Below are 20,253 nucleotides of genomic sequence, written 5' to 3'. Positions count from 1 at the left end.
TTTGTGAACGTTTAGCTGTGGGAAATGTGTAATTATATCCACAGGCATTTCCTTGTTGTTTTAGCAGGATTAATATTACATACAAGCTCCTACGTACCATAAATCTGCTGTGACTATTATCTGCGTGTGTTGTTACATGCTGCTTGCATTGTGCATTCCATTAAGCATTTTGCACTGAACTTGAGAACATAAAAATGTTGTGTACTGTTTGTGCATGAGAAGACTTAGTGCCTGCAAGCCACAGTTGTCAGCATTTACAGCACATTACAGTGTAATTCTCCAATAGTGTGACGTTAATCCTTCCACTTCCCGGATACTGTGTGTTAATGGTAAATTGCTTTGCAATGCTTTGAAAGTAATCTCCGAATTTAGAGGGTGAATTACCCCAGTAAAGAAAATTGTCTTGATTACCGTTAAATGATATTTAGACTAGAGTAGTTTGTGATATTACTAGTATTTCTACTATGCTCAGCTTTAGTCTTGATTGAAGCAGCTCTTTAACTTGTTCACCACTGAAGAATTTCACACACTGTTGTGCAGCACCAAATCGCAGTCAGCAGAGAGTATATCCGCCATAGATATGGACATAGGAACATATTTCCATATTTGGGTAAATATGTTCTTTAACAGAAACCACCAGCAAAGGTTTCGTTTTTTATGTTAATGAAAGGGTTAAATTGATCACACAATAACAGTTGCAAAATAGCACACAGGAAATCTTAAACGATATAATGTGATACCAGTCTCCTTATAGCTAACCCTGGAGTATATGCTTCTCCTCTCCTAATGCTGCTAGCACACCATTGGACCTGCTTCAGTGTTTTTCCACTTTTGACATGCACACAAAAGATATCTGGCCCTATCAGTCTTTCGCTGTAGTCACAGTCATAACTTTGTTCACCCGGAGGTAAGATAGATATTGGTGCCCCCCCTTCCTCATGCCAACTCTTCAACTTTGTAATACAAATAACATGCCCATGACATTCCAATGAAAATGAGTTGCATCGTGCAAATTATTACTCCATGTCCAAATACATCCTATTTCCCGCTAACCTGTTACCACTGGCGTTCACCCATGGATGCAGATCCATGAGACTTTGGACAGCTCATTTGACACATGCACAGAACGAAATCTCAGATAATTGCATCATCCTGTTAACAGTAAAATAAAATTACCGTCCATCAGGAGCATTAGAGTTTTTGGGTTGGTTGGTCCAAGATACTATTTTGTTTTGGCACCCTGAAATCACAAACCACCGTACTATACGAAGAACATTTTGTGTCTACCACACAATATAAATGGCATTTTGAAGAACACCGCACAGTGCAGAGAGAATACTAATTATTGCCATAGACTACAGAGAGCACTTTTTGACCATAATACAAGAGCATTTTGTACATCACCATATAATTCAGAGACTGCCATATAATTCAAAGGCCATTTTTAAGTCATACAACACAGAGAATATATTAATTACCGCTATACAATGCAGGGAACATTTTTGTGACTGCCAAACAATACAGAGTATTTTTGTTACGTCAGACAATAAGGAAAGCAGAGAGCATATAAGGAAAGGAGAGCATTTTAATGATTATCATACCAAATTAAGAGCATTTTAGTGACTGCCACACAAAACTAAGAGCATTTTACTGACTGACAGACAATACGGAGAGCATTTTAATGACTGACAAACAATATTGACAGTAAGTTTGTGATTCCAGACAACACTGAGAGCAATTTTGTGACTGTCATACAATACTGAGAACAGTTTTATGACCACCATACAATACTAAGAAGATTTTAGTGACTGACATTACATATATTGGTAAACAGAACAAACATGCTAATTGATATTACACAAAATAAACAACTGCACACAAAGTAAGTGCAGTGGACAACAAATGGGCAGGAGAATTGGAAAAGGAAGGGAGGTGATCAGTTTGAATAAAGTCACTCTGATTGAAGAAGTTCCAATCTTAGTAACAAGCTCCAGGTATGTACCATGGAAGAGACTCCTCTGAGAGACTCCAAGTCCCTGTTGCTGCTGGTTGGTCACTCGTGTGGCTCTACATTAGCCCACAGGGACTCCTCTGTATATCCAACGAATCCCTGTGAACTCAAGTGCTGCTGACAGGTGCCAGGATTCAGTGGGTCTGTTGATGTAGGAATACTCTGAGGGTATCTGGCAGTCTTCCTGTGATTCTGCCCAGCAGTATGCAGTTCTGGTGGGTGCAGTCAAACCAAGCAGTCACTGTGTGGGTCCAGCGAGGCTCCCCACAGTGTTCTGAATGCAGGTGGACTGGGTGCATCGCAGTAGCGGGTCTGTGCTTCAATGTGAAGCAGGTAGGTCTCCATTGTCTCCAGCAGTTCTGCCACTGGCTGTATTCTGCATTTCTTTATCAATAGTGTACAACAGGAGTCATGTCCCCAAGCCAGTCCTGACATTCAGCTTCCACAATTTCACCACTAAATCATTCTTCTGGACATCGGGATTGGACTATTGCACTAGCTCAGGGAAAGGGTAGCTCTAGTAGCAATCCGATTAGCAATCATCTCTGCTGGTGACATAGCAATGACTGGCATCAGCCCATCTTATTCTTAGGTGCCCTATTACCACTGGCTTCAAAATGTCTGGAGATAACAAACTTACATTATGGATCCTAACAAATCCTAGCGCTGGGTACTTCCCTGTATATAACCTAAAAAAGCTTTAGCTAATCAACAGTACCCAACCTAATAGCAATTTTTGTGGGTGATAGATGACCCCTGGCATGCAGAGGCCAGTTCCCTAGCCATACAGCTTGTACAGGTTCTGGTGAGTTTGAGAGAAGACCAGGATAGACAGTGGAATTGGGGGTGGGAGTGTAGGAGTAGGATGCAAAGGTTCTAGCCTGAAGGGGGTGGGTGGAGGATGCAGCTGCAAAAAAGAAGAGGATTCCTGTGGGTTAAGGTGAATAATAAATTATATTTATTAATATGGCGCTATAGGTTCCAAAGGCTCAGGATGCTTTTGTTGTTCTACAAGTGCCATCGTACCCTGACAGCCATATTATACACCTATAGTTATACAAGCCTCAGTACAGTATGTCCTAGCTGTCATTCATCTACAGCTGCCAGTAACCGTTGAAGAACATCAAATAAACCTCCACATCATTATGTCTAGTTGTCTATTTATCTATTTAGAGATGGTATGTCGCAACAGGTTTTAACTTACAGAAGGTCATATTGGGTAGCAAGAGCCAATACCATAAAGCAATGGGTAGATTCTACAATGCTAAACAAAGTAGTATGTGGTATATGGCGGCATACCATACTGCCGCTTGTCCTACTGATTGGATTGCCATACTACCTTATTCCAATCATTTTCATTTTTCATTGTTCAAAATTTCCACTTGTAGCACTGGCAACCAGGGATGAACTGGGGCTCTAAATTAGTCCTGGCATCTCCCTGTGTGCATGCTCACATAAAAGGGGAGTGACCTCGCCTTACACGGGGGCTTGCCACGACTCACGGGGGCCCGGCCTCGCAGCACGCCCCCGTCTCTCAGTGTCCTGGCTGAGCAGAGCACTGGAAGGCGAAGCTGCTTGGCAAGGGTTTCAGTCCAGACCACCCCATCAGGCCATTGTCCCTTCTGGCATTTGCCAAAAGTGCTAGATGGCCAGTCTGGCCCTGCTGGCAACACACAAAAATTGATACTTCAGCATTCAATGGACATTCTATAAGCATAGGAGCTGCAGCCACACATTGGGCAGAAACATCATTATTTATTTAGCATTTGTGGTGTTTGTAGCTGTATATAATATTCTGCGTTTAATGATAATATGTATCTGCAGTGTGTCTGTGGATGACAGCAATGTGCATTTGTTTCGTATTGGCCATTTATAGTTTATTAGTTGGAGATAGTTATTAGCATGTGTGATACAGAAAAAAATGTTTGGCACACCAATGTAACAGATTTATAACAGGATTAATATGCCCATGCTCCTCTGCTTCACTTTTGTAGCCTTAGGGCCTGATTCAGAGCCGCTCGTAAGCAGCCGCTCGTTCGTTCCGAGCGATGTTTGCACAACTGCGCATGCGTACGGACCGTAATACGCATGCACGAACCAGTCACTGCGGCCGAAAATCGTTTGTTCGCTAAATAGCGAATGCCTGCTATTTTGAGTGACAGGAGGAGGCGTATGTGGGTGGTAACAGGGGAAGGTGCTTGAAAACGGGGAGTGGAGATCCGAACGCAGGCGTGCTTAAAGGTTAATACAGCAGCGTCATTGACCACGTCACTGGGTTATTTTATAGTCAGAACTGCTCGCAAGATTGCGGTAGGAAAAACCAACCACAAGCATAGCGATCAGTGAATACGCTGGTCGATGTACTCGATTAATCTAATAAATAGCGGACATGACGTAGGATGCGAGCGGCCAAGGGGTGTAGTTTCCCAAAAAACGACCGCAAGTTTTGTTCGCTCATTCAGACATAGAGGCGTGAACAGACAGCAAAGAGCAAACGGTTCATTTGAATAGCCACCCCTTTTTTCTGAACGAGCGAGCGCAAATAGCGTCCGGCTCTGAATCAGGCCCTTAGTTCCTGGATCAACACACTGCCATTCCCATTCTGTTCTCTCGCATTCTGTGCTCCCAATCTAGTGTGTTAATACTGCACGGACATGTGATGTAAACCACAGACTATTTTAGTCTTTCCACTCTAGGCCTGCATAATTTGTTCTTGTCCTCCCGGCATAGTAACTTCCAGCTTCATACTGACCTATTAATGAGGTTCTCCCAGTGATCTGTTAAGTGGTATCATGTCCTCCTTCGAAGTGCTGATAATAATTCTCTCCAGTGCAGCTTTCTGTTCTCTCCATATCTACAATTGGTGTAATGGTGTAAACTGAGGACCTTTGAAGTACAGTATGCAGCCTCATTTCTGTCACTTAGACTAATTACCTGAGCTGTCCAACAGTAGATACAGAATGTGAAGTAGGAACTTTAGGATGATAAAAATACATGCTGTCCTGCATCATACATTAAACAACGTCACATGCCTACAAATAATCCCTGGTGTAGTCTTGATCCTTTGACATTTTCTGCACATTAAAACATTTTCATTTTGTCACGTTTGCAATTCTGAGAACCCAAGAATTAAGTGACTTCCATTGGAAACTGACTTGCATCACATCAAAGAGTCCTATTTATCTCAGCTGAGCTTTGTCATATCTGTCATTGATCTCTGGAAAGCACAAGGTGGTAAGTGGGATTTTAAAGTGTAGCAAACACATTAGTTGAGCTGTCAGGCTATAATGTTACAGGTGGGATAATGATAAATAACTTATTGTTATTTATGCATTTTCTGTCAGTTAATCCATTTTTTTGTCTTTTTCTTTAAATAATTCAGGGACCTACTCATCATCACTTAATTTTTACAATTGCAAGTGAAAATGTGCATGTTCACCTGCTTTTGTAAAAATTAAGTTATTGGGCCATTCATCAAGAAGGTAAAACAGGAGATATCACAGATATCTCCTACTTACCTTCCTTTTGCGGAATGGCCCGCTGTCCTCATCACATTTACCTATAATGGGGTCACATACATTTTTAAGAAAAAAAAAGAAATTTTATTGTTTTTGACATATTTATTGTGAAATAAGAAGAAGTGTAGATGATATCACTGTTTTGTCTTAATTACATAATAAAATAAGAATAAAATCAAACAATAATAGAAACAAAACAATTATTGAAGAAATTGTTAATATCTTGTTTTTTTTTGTTTTCAAACTTCATTTTGTCGCTTTTTGCTTATAAGCTTTTTCTGTGTCGTTTCTGTGTATCATCCCTGGTATCTTCTTTCTACATCTTTAACGTCTTGGTGGAACCATTCACCCTGTCGTTCACTGTAGTCTCCGAGATTATTCGGGAAATGCTCAAAATGGGAATTAAAAAAATGTACCTTTAAACTTTAAATTGCAGTCAAGGTTTCTGTAACCATTAAGCATTTCCCTGACAATTTCTTTGTAGCTTGGATCCTTAACATTGCCTATTTTGAAATCACTTGTACTGTACGCAGTGGCGTAACTAGGGTATTTGGAGCACAAGGCCAATTTATAAATGGAGCCCCCCTCCCCCTATGTGCAAAAAATGGGAGTGGTCACTTAAAAATGGGGCGAGTCAACATGACACACACCCATTTATTGTCACTCTGAACATTCCTTTCCATATGCACCTTAACCCCAGTAGTGCCCTTATACAGTACCCCCAGTATGCAATGCCCCCAGTTGTGGTCACTCTTATGCAGACCTATAGTAGTGCCCCTTATACAGTACCCCCAGCAGTGGTCCCCATTATGCAGCCCCCTATTAGTTCCCCTTATACAGTACCCCCAGTATGCAATGCCCCCAGTAGTGGTCCCCCTTATGCAGCCCCTCATTAGTTCTCCTTATTCAGTGCCCCCATTAGTGGTCCTTCTTATGCAGTGCCCCGTGTAGTGGTCCCCCCTATGAAATGCCCCCAGTAGTGGTACCCCCTTATGCAGTGCCCTTTATATAGTGCCCCCAGTAGTAGTCCCCCCTATGCAGTGCCCCCAGTAGTGGTACCCCCTATGCAGTGCCCTTTATATGGTACCCCCAGCAGTAGTCCCCCCCATGCAATGCCCAGTAGTGGTCCCCCTTATGCAGGCCCCCAGCAGTGATCCCCCCTATCCAGTGCCCCTTATACAGTGACCCCTGTAGTTGTCCTCCCTATTTAGTACCCCCAGTAGTCGTACCCCCGGTGCAGTGCCCCTTGTGACCCTAATAGTAAGCCCCTTATATAGTGCCCCGAGCAGTAGTCCCCCCATGCAGTGCCCCTAGTAGTGGTCCCCCTTATGCAGGCCACCAGTAGTGATCCCCCCTATCCAGTGCCCTTATACAGTGCCTCCTGTAGTGGTCCTCCCTATTTAGTGCCCCCAGTAGTGGTCCCCTAGTAGTAAGCCCCTTATATAGTGTCCCCAGTAGTAGTTTCCCTTGTGCCCCTAGTAGTAAGACCCTTATATAGTACCCCCAGTAGTAGTTTCCCCCCAGTAGTAGTCCCCAGTAGAGGTTCCCCCTCCCGATGCAGTGTCCCCAGTAGTAGCTCCCCCCAGTTGTAGTCCCCGTAGAGCCCCACTCCCAGTAGAGGTCCCCCCCAGTAATGGTGCCCCTAGTAGTAGCCCCCCCACCCCCTTAGTGCAGACACACAAGTTAAAAAAAATAAAAAATACACTTACCTGAATCCATGCTCCGGCCACTGCTCCCGCCGCTGCATGTCAGTCCTCCCGGGCTGGCGCGCTCTGCATTATGGGAGAGATGTTGTGACGTCTCTCCCATTACCCACTGCAGGAGCCGGAAGGCGGAGCTCATAAGTGAGCTCCAGCCCGGCTCTGGCAGTGGGCGCTGCAGCAGTCAAAGAGAGTCTGTCTTACTTTAATTGGCTGCTGATTAACACACACATCAACCGCCGCATGGCAGTGATGTGTGTGCAGCTGCAGCAGCCAATGAGAGTCTGTCTGACTCTCATTGGTTGCTGGTTAACACACACATCGCTGCCGCGCTGGCAGCAATGTGTGTGTTAAACTGCACAGCCTGAACCCGCCTCCCACCCTCCTCCTGGCGCTATTGGGTAAGCGCTCAGGGGGAGGGAAGGGGCTCGGCTGTGCAGCATAGGACCAGCGCTGGGTGCGTGGAAGCCTACCGGCGGTCCTGTGTAAATGTGTAGCACAGACCGCACACACTGCGGTCGGTGCTAGACTGCCTAACTAGGACAAGCCGGACCATGGACGGTGGTGCCTCCCCTGTACCACCTGTCCTACGGTGCCCAGGGCATGTGCCCCGCTCGCCCTACCCTAGTTACGTCACTGACTGTATGAGTGGTGTTTACTGTATATGTACTGTGTGTGTGTGTAGTGTGTACTGTGTGTGTGTGTATGTGATGGTAGGCAGGGGTTAAAATGAGCTGGCACAGGGCAAAACTGTGTTGCATCTGTTGTATTTGGTTCCACCTTTGCCAGCTCACCTTGTAGATGTAGTTGTTGTGTGTTGTGCAATGTTCCTTTAGACAGTATGGGGTTTAGCTCCAGGACCATGTGGACCTTAATCTGGCACTGGGCGGGGGGAAGGTTTATGACGAGAACTGAATTGCAACGTTCTATACTACTGACTGAATTAATTTAAGACAATGTTTTATAATAAATGTAGGCAGAATACATTTATTACTTAAAAGAATATGAAAAAAAATGACTTATTCATAAATACACGTTTTGCAGAAAAACATGATGTAATATGCAAAATCGGGAGTCACTTTCGTGTTCAGAAGCCAAAAATCTATAAGTATCACATAAATTCGTTAAAAAAGCTTTTTCATCGCAGACCTGTATTATTTATATTGTTTTGAGCCTTAGATATTTAGCCCAGTAACAAATGGTTTCAGATTACGTGAATCAGGACAACAATGTAACAAATTTCCATTCTAGGAATCCAAAGCACGCATTTTGATATAAGCTTTATTATATTTCGATATTTTCGCATATAGGGCCTGAGCAAGGATCGCTATTCTGCTAGAATGCACGCACCGCAGTTGCTAATATCAGCGTTGAAATGTAAATGTGTGCATCGCATTGGGATCACAGCCTAACATATGGACGCCTACTTTCCCTTACACACATCCGTCTACTTGGGCAATATAGCGAAACAATCGGTAACATCGAGTAACATCAGACCCATACGGTAGGTCAGACCTCACTCAGGAATTGCTAACTTCAGAACACGCTATGAGGCCTCAGGCTGCGTATGGTATTGCAGTGGATAATTTATGCACGCCCCTGGCACGCCTGCATTCACCCGACCCCCCCCCCATCCCTCACCACCCACAACAGCACTTCCTGTCAATCAATGTGCTCTGGATCTGCATAGCCTCTGCAAACGCAGTTCCCATCGCAATTGCTAGTTTGCGCACACGATGCATGCGCTATGCAAATTAATCGCCAGATTGCGTGTGTCTTTGCTACTGTGATCCTCGCTGAATCAGGCCCATAATGCGGTTTGTATTTTATGGTTTAGCAAAGGATAAGAGAGAATATTGCGTATCTTGGAAATGATCTATTTAAGGTGCACTGTATACAGAAGCATATCAGTAATATGATAGAAAAGTGGAACATTAATGAAATTGTTTCCCATGAGGACTGGAGAGTAGGAAGGAAGAATGATTAAATATGCTTAGAATAAACAAGTGCTGAGACTAAAAAAAGCTTTTCTGCAGAGTGTGGTTCTGTGTGGTTCTCAAACATTCTAGGCTTTGTGTTCTCAAAGGTTTGTATTCTTACCAGTGGAATTAGCAAAGACATATGAAAAACTAACTTAAATATAGGGATCAATGTATTTTATATTTTTCTATACTGGATTGTAGCAAAACATTTTGTATCATTGTTTCAGAGGAGAAAAGGATCAATACATATAAAAAGAAACTTTAAAGCATCACGGCAGTATAAAACTGCCAGCATTGGGGCTCATTAACCCTGCGTCAGGTGCACCTCTGGGACTCCCAGGTTCGGGCGCAGTGCGCCTGACAGGTGCCTGTTATAAAATCGTCATTAGCACCTAATTAACTCAATTCTAACGTTCTTAAAGTGATCAGTGACCTTCATTAGGATATACAAAGAGAGAATATATGGAAATCTGATTAACGAAACCACATTTATTAACCTTAAAGCAAGTAAAACAAAAGATTCTACATTTTAAGAAGTGCAGTGTGCCTATTAGGCCACCCTGGACAAACCTACATATTTCCGCAAAATACCCACAACCTTTGTAATTTTCATTCAGAAAATGAGCAAAATACACAAAATTGTGATAAAATAAAAAGAAATACGTAACTTCAAAAGTCGGACGAGTTTGGGCGCAATGAGCCTGAGAGGCCAGGAAGGTCACTACTGCACTCCATGCAGGCGACGGGAAAACTGACTAAGGGGGTTTCAAACAGCACCTAGAGATAGGAAGGTACTAGGAGGGGCAGGCCCCAGCGCCCCCTTGTGGCGGAGAGGTGAGCCGATATACAGTTTTGTGGCGCCTGTCAAGCCAGCTGCGCCTGACGCAGGGTTAAGGGACCTATTTATTAGAGATTTACTCAGACCCTCATGTTTTGGTTTTGGTTCTAAATCATCATCATGTTTTGGTTTTGGAAAACCACCCTCAATTATTTTGGTTCCATTTTGGTTTTGGATCTCTCTAAAAAATTGTTAAAACAGCTAAAGTCATGTAACTTGGATCTGTTTTTGTTCCTATAGTATTATTAACATCAATAACATTCATTTCCAGTCATTTCCAGTCAATTTTGACCACCTCAGAGCGACTGAAATCACGAGAGAAGGACTTAAATGCAATCCAAAATATGTGAGATCCGGATTTTAGCTTGGCGAGAAGACCCGAGTCGGGATTCGGTTGTACTTGGAACCCCAAAGTGATCCAACCTGGGACTCTGGTCCTCATTCAGACCCGCTCGCTAGATGCGTTCGCTCGCTCGATGCTTATGCAAATTCGTGAAGGCAGGCGATTGCACGGCAAGGCATTAGCACGCTCATTATGGCTTGGCGTGCGATAACTTTGTGTATGCAGACGCCCACCAGCCAGTCTAAAGACACCCACTTGCGCACGTCATCTCCAGAAAGTGTATGCAACCATCGATACATTGAGTGCCATCGGAAGCGAACGCAGCACTTGTGGTTGACTATACCCTACCGCAAGCACTGCGAGCACTTCAGTGTGAAATACAACCAAGTGACGTGTACTATGACACTGCCTGTTAATTATGCACGCCTCTTAAATTACGTTAAGACGCTCAGCACACCTGCGTTCATACCTCCACTCCTCCATTTTTAATGGCCAGCCCCTGTTGCCAACCACAAACGGCTTCTCCTGTCACTCATTCAGTCGGGCTGTCTATGCACGGCGAGCGAACGCTACCTGATCGCTCGCACTGGTTCACACATGCGTACTGCGATGCGTACGCATGGGCAGAATGCAAACATCGGCAGCCTGCGTGCGAACGCTTCCTAGCGAGCGGGTCTGAATCAGGTCCTCTGTTCGACTCAGAACCCCAAAGTTGCTGTGCGTTCAGTTTTCAGGAGAACCAAACTGCTCATCTCTACAATTTAGTAATCATTTTATGCACTTAAAATATGCGGAACTGCTTTTTCTGCTGTCATGGTCCAGACACTTAAAACCACCTTTTTGCCTCTCCGGTGTCTGTCCAGGCTAGAGTCGAGGTCCGCTCGCGCTGTGCATCACTCCCGGATCGGCGGTGCGGATACTCAATGCATTGAACTGGATGGAAAAGTTTTGCCTATGGATAGCAGTCAAAAAAAAGTGCAGAATTGCAGTTTTGGTGTGCAAAGGTGTGGAAGCCACCCTGCACCCTTAGGACAGGTCCCCAAAAGTAAACAGCGTCAAAAAAATCCTAAAATGATTTAAAGAACACCCCAAAAAATTACTTTGAAAAAGGGGACAAAAAAGTTCAAAGTTGGGGAACAAACTTAAAAACTAGCGAAGTAGACTTTGGGGGTGTCTACGAGTATGGGGGTGTTTTTTTGGATTCAGGTGCTTGCTGAAGGTGCGTTTTTTCAAGTTATTTAAAACCTCACTTTTGTGATTTTTAACCACGCTTGCGCCAATTTTCATGTACCCCAACTAGTTATTTTCACCATAAAAAACTCCTAAATGCTATTCTTCACCACTTGCGCAAAGACGCTAATTAGCAACTAATGAGAGCATTTAAGGACCCCAAATAGCTTTGGGGGCATCTACATTGATCCCCAATGTTAGTGCATTATTTGGGGGGGGGGTGTCAGGCTGATTTCCCCAATCTGACAGCACTTTTCACCTGTTTGCGATTTGCTGGGTGCCGATTTCACCGATTTCTAATTGAATACGGGTATAAGCAGGGATGAGCGTGATACTTTTCCGAATGACTGCAAAAAGTCCGGCATGCGAAAAGTATGGGACTTTTCGTACCCAATTGAATATACCCCTCAGTATACATTAAACAGTCCACAGTGTATGCTAAAAGCATCAGATTGTTAGTGATGTTGACGCTGCCATTTTACCCATTTTACCAATACAACTTATCGTGAAAACTTTTACAACTTATATAAAGAGTGTTTTACTGTGTTACGTTACACAGATACATGAAATCTTTTTATACGACTTTATCTGTCTTTTTAACTAAAGTTATTTTCTGTTTCCGAAAAAGCACCGTTTGAAGGTTGCCCTGTGCATATTATCCACAGAAATAAATAAAATGAGGAAGAGCAGAAAAAGATAAGCTGGCAAGGATGGGAACACTGAGAGAAGAGTAAAGAGAGGGAAATAAGGAGACTGGTGTTTGTGAAGTCGGTGTCAGCAGGTGCACAGCACAGAGCTCTGCAGATTTATGGGCTGTTTCTGTGAGTCTTGGCTCACCCCTCGCTCCTAACAGGCCTTTAGGATAGCAAATAAAAATGGTAGCAAAGCTAAGGGCATTTCAATAATTATTGTGCTTCCCACTCCAGAGCTTCCACATGGCATGTGTCCTTCGTGTGTATTGAGGGAAACAGAGAGTTATGTTGTTTGTTTTGGCAAAAAGGCTTACAGCATCAACTATACAAGAAGGGTTTATGGGCTTCTTTTATACATTTCAAGTAGGGCAGCAGCTTGTAATGCTGAATAGCGAATTACAGCATAGTAAGTGAGTAGAAGAAGGTCTGATTAAAGATCCACAACTCATAACGCCAATTAGTGAGTGATTGTATAACTTGTGATAGTAGAAATTATATTCTATATCCTATTTGGGCATATTATACAATTTGCCTATTTCACCAATAGGATAAACTAGTCAAAGCAACTTGCACTTTTTCAAGGACATTTGAAAAACCACCTGTTAGCATCATTCAACAATCCCCATTTTCAGCTTGACCAGACACACACTTGCAAAAAGCTTATGCAAAAAGTCAGGGCTGCCATCAGCAATTGTGGGGCCCGGTACTAACTAAATAGGCATACCTCTGTGTTTCTGCAACACCAGCCCTGCAGTGTCTCCCCAGCAACAGCCACTCTTCTGTCTCTCCACCAAGCACCCTTTGTCTCTCCAGCCAGCACCCCTTCTTTCTTCTTAGCCAGAACCCCTTCTATCTCCCCAACAGCACCCCTTTTGTCTCTTAAGCCAACAAACCTTTGGTCTCTCCAGCCAGCATCACTTCTGTCTTCCCAGCCAGCTAGCACACCTTCTGTCTCTCCAACTATCTCCCTTTCTGTCTCCCTAGCCAGCACCCCATCTGTCTCTCCAGTAAGCAACCCTTCTGACTCTCCAGCCAACACCCATCTGTTTTCACAGCCAGCTAGCACCCCTTCTGTCTCTCCAGTAAGCACACCTTCTGTCTCTCTAGCCAACACCCCTTCTGTCTCCTCAACCAGCACCCCTTCTGTCCCTACAGTAATGAATAGAATGGATCCATCCTTAACCACTGCCTGTGCCACAGGACACAGCCAGCAGTTAAAGATGGATCTCTCTGTGTCCCCCCCTGACAGCTGGTGCCTAGTGGGCAAAGCTTTCTATGTATCATCATTAGGAGCCAGGGGCGGGCCCCCTTCTCAGTCTGGGCCCGGAACTCCAGTACTGGCAGTCCCCAACTGATGGTAGGCCTGCAAAAAGTACTCATCAACATTACACAAATATATGCACCATATAACAAAACACAGTGAATAGCTCCAAGTCACAGCAATGTGACTGTATGACCACATAGGTAAGCGCGGGTGGAGGGGTCCAAGTGTCTTTAACACATTCTTCTACATTGTTCCTCCATGGCTTGTGAGGCCTCAGCCATTGCTCCTTCTTATACAGAGTTCCAGGATGTGTTCAGTAAACAGGCCACAAAGACTTTACCACTTCATAAGGACTGGGACTGTCCCATTGATATTTCAGGGAAGACTCCACCTGGAGGAAGAGTTTATCCTCTCTCTGTACCTGAGACACAATTGATGTTTGAATATATTAAAAAGACCTGGATAGAGGCTTCTTTACCTGCTAGTGTAGGGTTCTTTTATTGGCTATCAGGGTCTCAATGATATCACTGTAAAAAAAAAGAGACCCTTTGTTCCTGATATCTGAAATGTTTGACGGGGTAAAAGGCGCTACCATATTCAACAAATTAGACCTCAGAGGGGCCTGCAATCTGATCAGAATTCATGAAGGTGATGAGTGGAAAATGGCTTTAAGTTCCTTGGACCTGCATTATGAATATTTAGTGATGCTGTTTGGTCTCAGCAATGTTCAAGCTGTTTTCTAGAACTTTGTTAACAAGATTTTCTGAGACAAGTTGTACATCAGTGTTGTAGTCTATTTAGATGACATTCTCATCTTTTCTGCTGCTATCCAGAGTCACTACCATCATTTTGTATTGCAAACTGGAAAAGTGTGTCTTTGCAGTGGACTCCATTCCTTTCCTTTGATACATCATCTCCAGGGCAGGTTTGTGAATACTGTAAATGCAGTCTGATGATTCTTCCACTTCTCCAATTATTATTGTGAATTTATCCGGGGGTACTCCACGATGGTTCCACCAATCACTGCCCTTTCCAGGAAAAGGGCCAATCCAGCTAAGTGGTCTCAAGAAGTCCAAACCGCCTTCGAGCAATTGAAACAGGTTTTCATTTCATCTCCTATTCTCAATCAGCCAAATATTGCCATTCCATTCTTTTTTGAGGTATGCACCTCTCCAGTTGACGTAGGGGCAGTCCTCTCTCAAAGAACACCAGATGGGCAGTTGCATACCTGAGGGTTCTTTGCTGGAAATTTCTGCCGACAAAAAATAATTATGCCATCGGAGACAAAGAATTGCTCACTATGAAACTGGCACTTGAAGAGTGGATGCAATATATTGGAAGGGGCATGTTATCTAGTTACCATTACATAGATCATAATAATGTACTCTCTCAAAACAGCACAATGCATGAATCCGCATCAAGCCCAATGATGATTCTTCTTCTCACGATTCAACATCCAAGTGACATTCCATCCGGGTTCCAAGAATCAAAAACTGATGCTTTACCACAATCTAAGATAGAGGATGGAAGTTCTGAAGCATTTGAGCAATATCCCATCATTAATCTTTTATGTATTGCTGCTACTTCTTTGGTCATTACCCGTCCTCATTGGAAAACACTAATCCTGAGAATATGCACAAAAAGTTGTTTAAGTGGGCACTTTGTTCTAGAATTGCTGGGCACGTGAAGGTTCGGAAGTATTAATTATCCAGAATTACTGCAGACCTATGCTTCTTCAAGATGTGAAACTACTGTATTTGTTGCAGCCTGCTCTAAATGTGCTCAGAACAAAAGCTCTAGACAAGCTCCAGCAGGTCAACATTACTTCCTTGGGCCGAGTTTGCACATATCAACCATTATCACAAATCTTCTGCTTCAATTCCATTTCACACTGTGTATAGGCTACACTCAGGGTACCAGCATTTACTCCATTACCTGCAACATTTGTTCCAACTTCCAAGTCAGTTCTCAGAGATTTGTTAAAAATTGGCAACAAGTATGAGTCTCACTTGTTAATGCAACTCGAAGCTATAAGATCCATGTCAATAGAAAGTGACGAGGCATTCCTGCTCTGCCACCAGAAGACAGAGTCTGACTGTCTACCCATTACCTACAACTCATGATGCCATACATGAAGTTTGCTCCCCACTTCATTGAGTCATTCAATATCATTCAAGTCATCAATCCACTTTCCTATAAATTTACAGTTGCCTCCGTATCTTTGGGTACCCAATTCAATCCACATTTCACTTGAGAAACCCCTGGTCCTGCATTGGTTTTATTTTCCAATTCAAGGCTCTCCAAAAGTGCAGACTCAAATGGAGAAGAACATGAGATCAAGAACATCTTGGACTCTCTCTTCAGTTTAGAAGCAATCTTTACCCTAAATGTCTGGTGGCCACTTGTAAGAGGGAGGGGGAGATTGTCACATATTGAGGTCTTAGCACCAGTTACCGTGTCCTGCAGTGTCACTGCTGGGTTGTATATGGGTTGCCAGTGCTCGGAATCCCGTCGCCATCATCCTGACAAGGTTACAATGCCAATGCCTAAAGGTAAGTAGTCTTAACCAAACCCTACCCTTAACCCTCCCTTCCGGGGCCTAAACCCAGGGTGTAACCAGAGGTATGGGGGCCACATAGCAAAATTTCCTCGGGCCCCCATAGGTCTACCTATACAGTGCCCTTGTAGTTGTGCTCATTATGCAATACCCCCTGTAGTAGTGCCCCTTATGCAGTGCCACTTATACAATGCCCCCTGTAGTTGTGCCCATTATGCAATGCCCCCTGTAGTTGTGCCCTTTATGCAATGCCCCCTGTATTAGAGACCCTTATGCAGTGCCCCCAGTAGTGCCCCTTATGCAGTGCCCCCAGTAGTGCCCCTTATACAGTGCCCATTATGGAGTGCCCCTTATGTTGTAATGGTACTGCCCCTTATGCTGTGCCCCAGTAATGCCCGATATACAGTGCCCATTATGCAGTGCCCCTTATGTTGTAATGGTAATGCCCCTTATGCTGTGCCTCCGGTAAAGCCCCATATGCTGTGCCTCCGGTAAAGCCCCATATGCTGTACCCCCGGTAATGCCTCATATGTTGTGCTCCAGGTAATGCCCCTCATGCTGTGGCCCCTCCGCTGTGCTGTACTTACCTGTCTTCACAGTTGTCAGTGCTCCAGCCTTACTCCAGCATCTGTGCCTGCCGCTCGCTGGATCTAACTAGATCCAGCAGGCGCGCAGGCTGCTCACATGTTGGGTGATGCGGGTGACATCATCACATCACCCGCACACCCACGTACTGCATCACTGGCAAGCGATCAGAGGTGTCTTTAGTCTCTGATCACTTCAGAGACCAGTGTTCCCAGTTGCATCAGCAACTTGGCTGGCTATGCTACAGAGGGTGCAGGGGGATGCTTGCTGGGCTGGCGGGCCCCCTAAGCTGCCAGGCCCCATAGCAAGCACACCACCTGCACCCTCTATAGTTACGCCACTGCCTAAACCTAACCTCTCCACATAGTGCCTAAACCTAACCCTCCCTCCACACACCCAAACCTAACCCCCTACAGACTGACACAGGTACTACAGGCATTTCGCTGTTGTCACATCTATCGCCTGTCTCTACTGCAGTTCTGAGTACAGCATCATCAATAAACTATACATGTTGTGCTTCTAGCATTCTTCTAAAAGACTGTGTTATATCTGTTCATTCACAAGTACCCATAAATATCTTTCTAGTAGTGGTCTAGATGAGTTGGAGCTTAATCAAGCTTCCACTACTCTCCCATATACAAAGTTAACTGCAAAAGTCCTGATCCGAATCTACAAAACCCAATGACGTGATACCAATGTGCTGAATGCCATCTCAGTCGCAGTTACCAACTGCCCTGTTCTAGAACTAAACAATAAAATGTATCTGCATATTGTGTTTTATACAGAAAGTTTAATTATTGACATTTTTGAAATGTTACTGTAATGTAAATCTTTCATAATCTCCAAAATGGAAACCGACATTTGATCAAAGTATCGTGCAGAATGGTAAACTAGTTGCATCACTTTACCTACAGTAGCTTTTGAACAAAAACGTAACTATTTAGACTTCTTAGTTCAACTGCTGGATCTAGTAAGCTCAACTGTCATTGCTGTCAACTATCATTGCTGATGCCAATGTTGGCCCTCCTTTGGTGCTCTCCTCTGTCTTGGAGACAATACCTGTCACCAAACATCAGTGAAACAATCAGCCTGGCTCCGCTCCCAGCAGTAGTAAAGCAAAACAGCAGCACCAGGCTACTTCAAACTGCAGATAACTACAATAGTACTGTATCTGCGCAGCACAAAAACAAAGGCCTTTTCTAGAAACAGAAGAAGACGGAGGTTCATTTGGCATAAATGTTGAAAGACAGTTATGGATTCCATAATCTGATTTCTACAGTGACTTGTTCATGTTTCATATCTCTGTCTTTTGCTGTCACTCCTCATTGCAGCAGTGATGCACCACCAGCAGCTGTACCACAATGCTAGTCTTCCAATGACTGCTTTACTATTGGCAGCTAATATTGCTTCTGTCTAACAATAGTGTATTACGTGTCCCCTACACTTCTTAGATTGTAAACTTATTTTTGGTTAACCATATTTACCTTCTGTTTTGTGTCTTTGTATGTAATCTATGGGGTATATACAATTACCCGCGGGACTTCTCCCGCGAGTAATTGGGGCTCGAAAGTCCCGCGGCGCGGGGTTAAGCTATTCAATAAAATAGCTTTTTCCCCGCACCGGTAAATGTGCCCTCGCTCGCGGGAGCACATTGTTTCCGCGAGAAGTGCGGAAACAGTGTGTTTTTCTGACGCGCGCGAGGCTGACAAGGGCGGCTTCGTGCAGCTGTTACCTCACACCTACATGAGGTATGAGGTACAGCACGACAGCGGGGGACTCGCGTGCGGGGTCTCGTGGACACCCGCACGTGGAGTCCCCATTAATTGACTCACCACCAGCGTAACAATTAGTCGCGGGGTATACCCCTATGTGTGTCTTAAGCTGGCCACACACTAGACCAACTTACATCCAACCAGCCAACTAGTTGATTGGTTGGAATGAAAATCTGGTAACCTATGGGAGTAAATGATGATCAGCAATTTGCTCCTAAATGCCAGAAAACAGATGAAAATGGTCGTTCAGACAAGTTTGTTAAATGTTTGATCTAAACTATTTGTTCAAACAACAGTTTTGGTCCATTTTCCAGCGTTTGGGAGCAAATTGCTGATTGTATTCCTTACCAGATTTTCATTCCAACCAATCAACTAGTTGGCTGGTTGGACAGATAATCTTTAGATGTGTGGCCAGCTTTAGTCCTCTCAATATGAGGATGCTTTATAGATACAATGCTTTATAAATAAAAGAAGATATTCAGCATAAAGAGTTCTGCAAAACACTTAGGGCTGATGCTAAATGGCCATCATTGCACTGCAAATCACAGGCACAAAATGCATTCAGTAAAAAGCTACAATTGCGTGTATATGCAAAGTTGCAACCGTCAAAAGACGCGTTGACTCCTGTAACATAACTGCCCGATTTACTCCAGGCATACGTCACATACACTTAAGCAAAGGCTTTTAGCCATTTGTTTTTCTTGGGAAAGACACCTGTGATATTAGGCTTCAATAGCACTTTGTATACCACCAAAAAGGAATTTACTAAAACACACACACAAAAAAACGTAACATATGCAAAATCAAAGAAAGTGGTCATTAGTGACAGCAATGCACTTGCAATCAGCCAATTAGAAGAGGTTTACTAGTTCTGGTGACCATCATCAAATACACATTGCCATCAACCACCTGCAAATGAAGTGGCTTTCCTGGCCATATATGCCAATCTGCATCTGTTCTCCATTACACAAACACACGTTTAATGTACTCAACCTATGTTGTAAATCCCTACTACTCCCCTCTCATGCCCCAGACACTAGCAAGCATAAGTGCCAGATTGATGCACGTCCGCATAGGCACATAACCATGCGTAAGCTTTTCACTGCATCCGTACAATGTTTTTACCCAAGTTACCCATAGGTCTGCATCAGCCCCATTTTATTTTTTAAAAAGTAAAATGCTTAATTGGAAGGACCGGTCTATAAGGGTTTTTCAATTTTTGATTTTTGTTTCTGATAATGTTCCTGTTTTTCATTATCCACAAGTGGCACAGAACTACTTTAATTGTGCTGTACACTCTGTGGCTACTTTTTTGGGTACAAATGTACACCTGCTCATTAATGCAAATAGCTAATCATGTGACAGCTAATCAATGCATGAAAACATACAGACAGGATCAAGAGGTTCAGTAGTTGTTCAGAACAAACACTTGAATGAGGGGGAAATGCGATCTAAGTGATTTTGAACGTGGAATTATTGTTGATGCTCAGAGATTACTGATTGTTAGAAGTGGAGTGAGCTACTGCATAGTCTCCAACAATATGGCTCCTCAAGGGATACTTCAGTTCCATTACCAAGATGGCTCCAACTTGTTCAATGTGTATGAGCGATACAGTGAAGGATGGCCATCCTCCCCTTAGCTCCTGATACCTGGGACAAATACCTGCATATGACCGCTGTTCCAGCACCTGCACCGTTATCACAACTGAGACAGTCACCAGCTGGTGAGCTGCCTAACCCTTCTCCAATATAAGCTCCACT

This window comes from Taudactylus pleione, unplaced genomic scaffold (genome assembly GCF_031769625.1).
Source record: "Taudactylus pleione unplaced genomic scaffold, aTauple2 ptg000111l, whole genome shotgun sequence".
NCBI lineage: Eukaryota > Metazoa > Chordata > Amphibia > Anura > Myobatrachidae > Taudactylus > Taudactylus pleione.
This window is presented reverse-complemented; position numbering follows the sequence as displayed.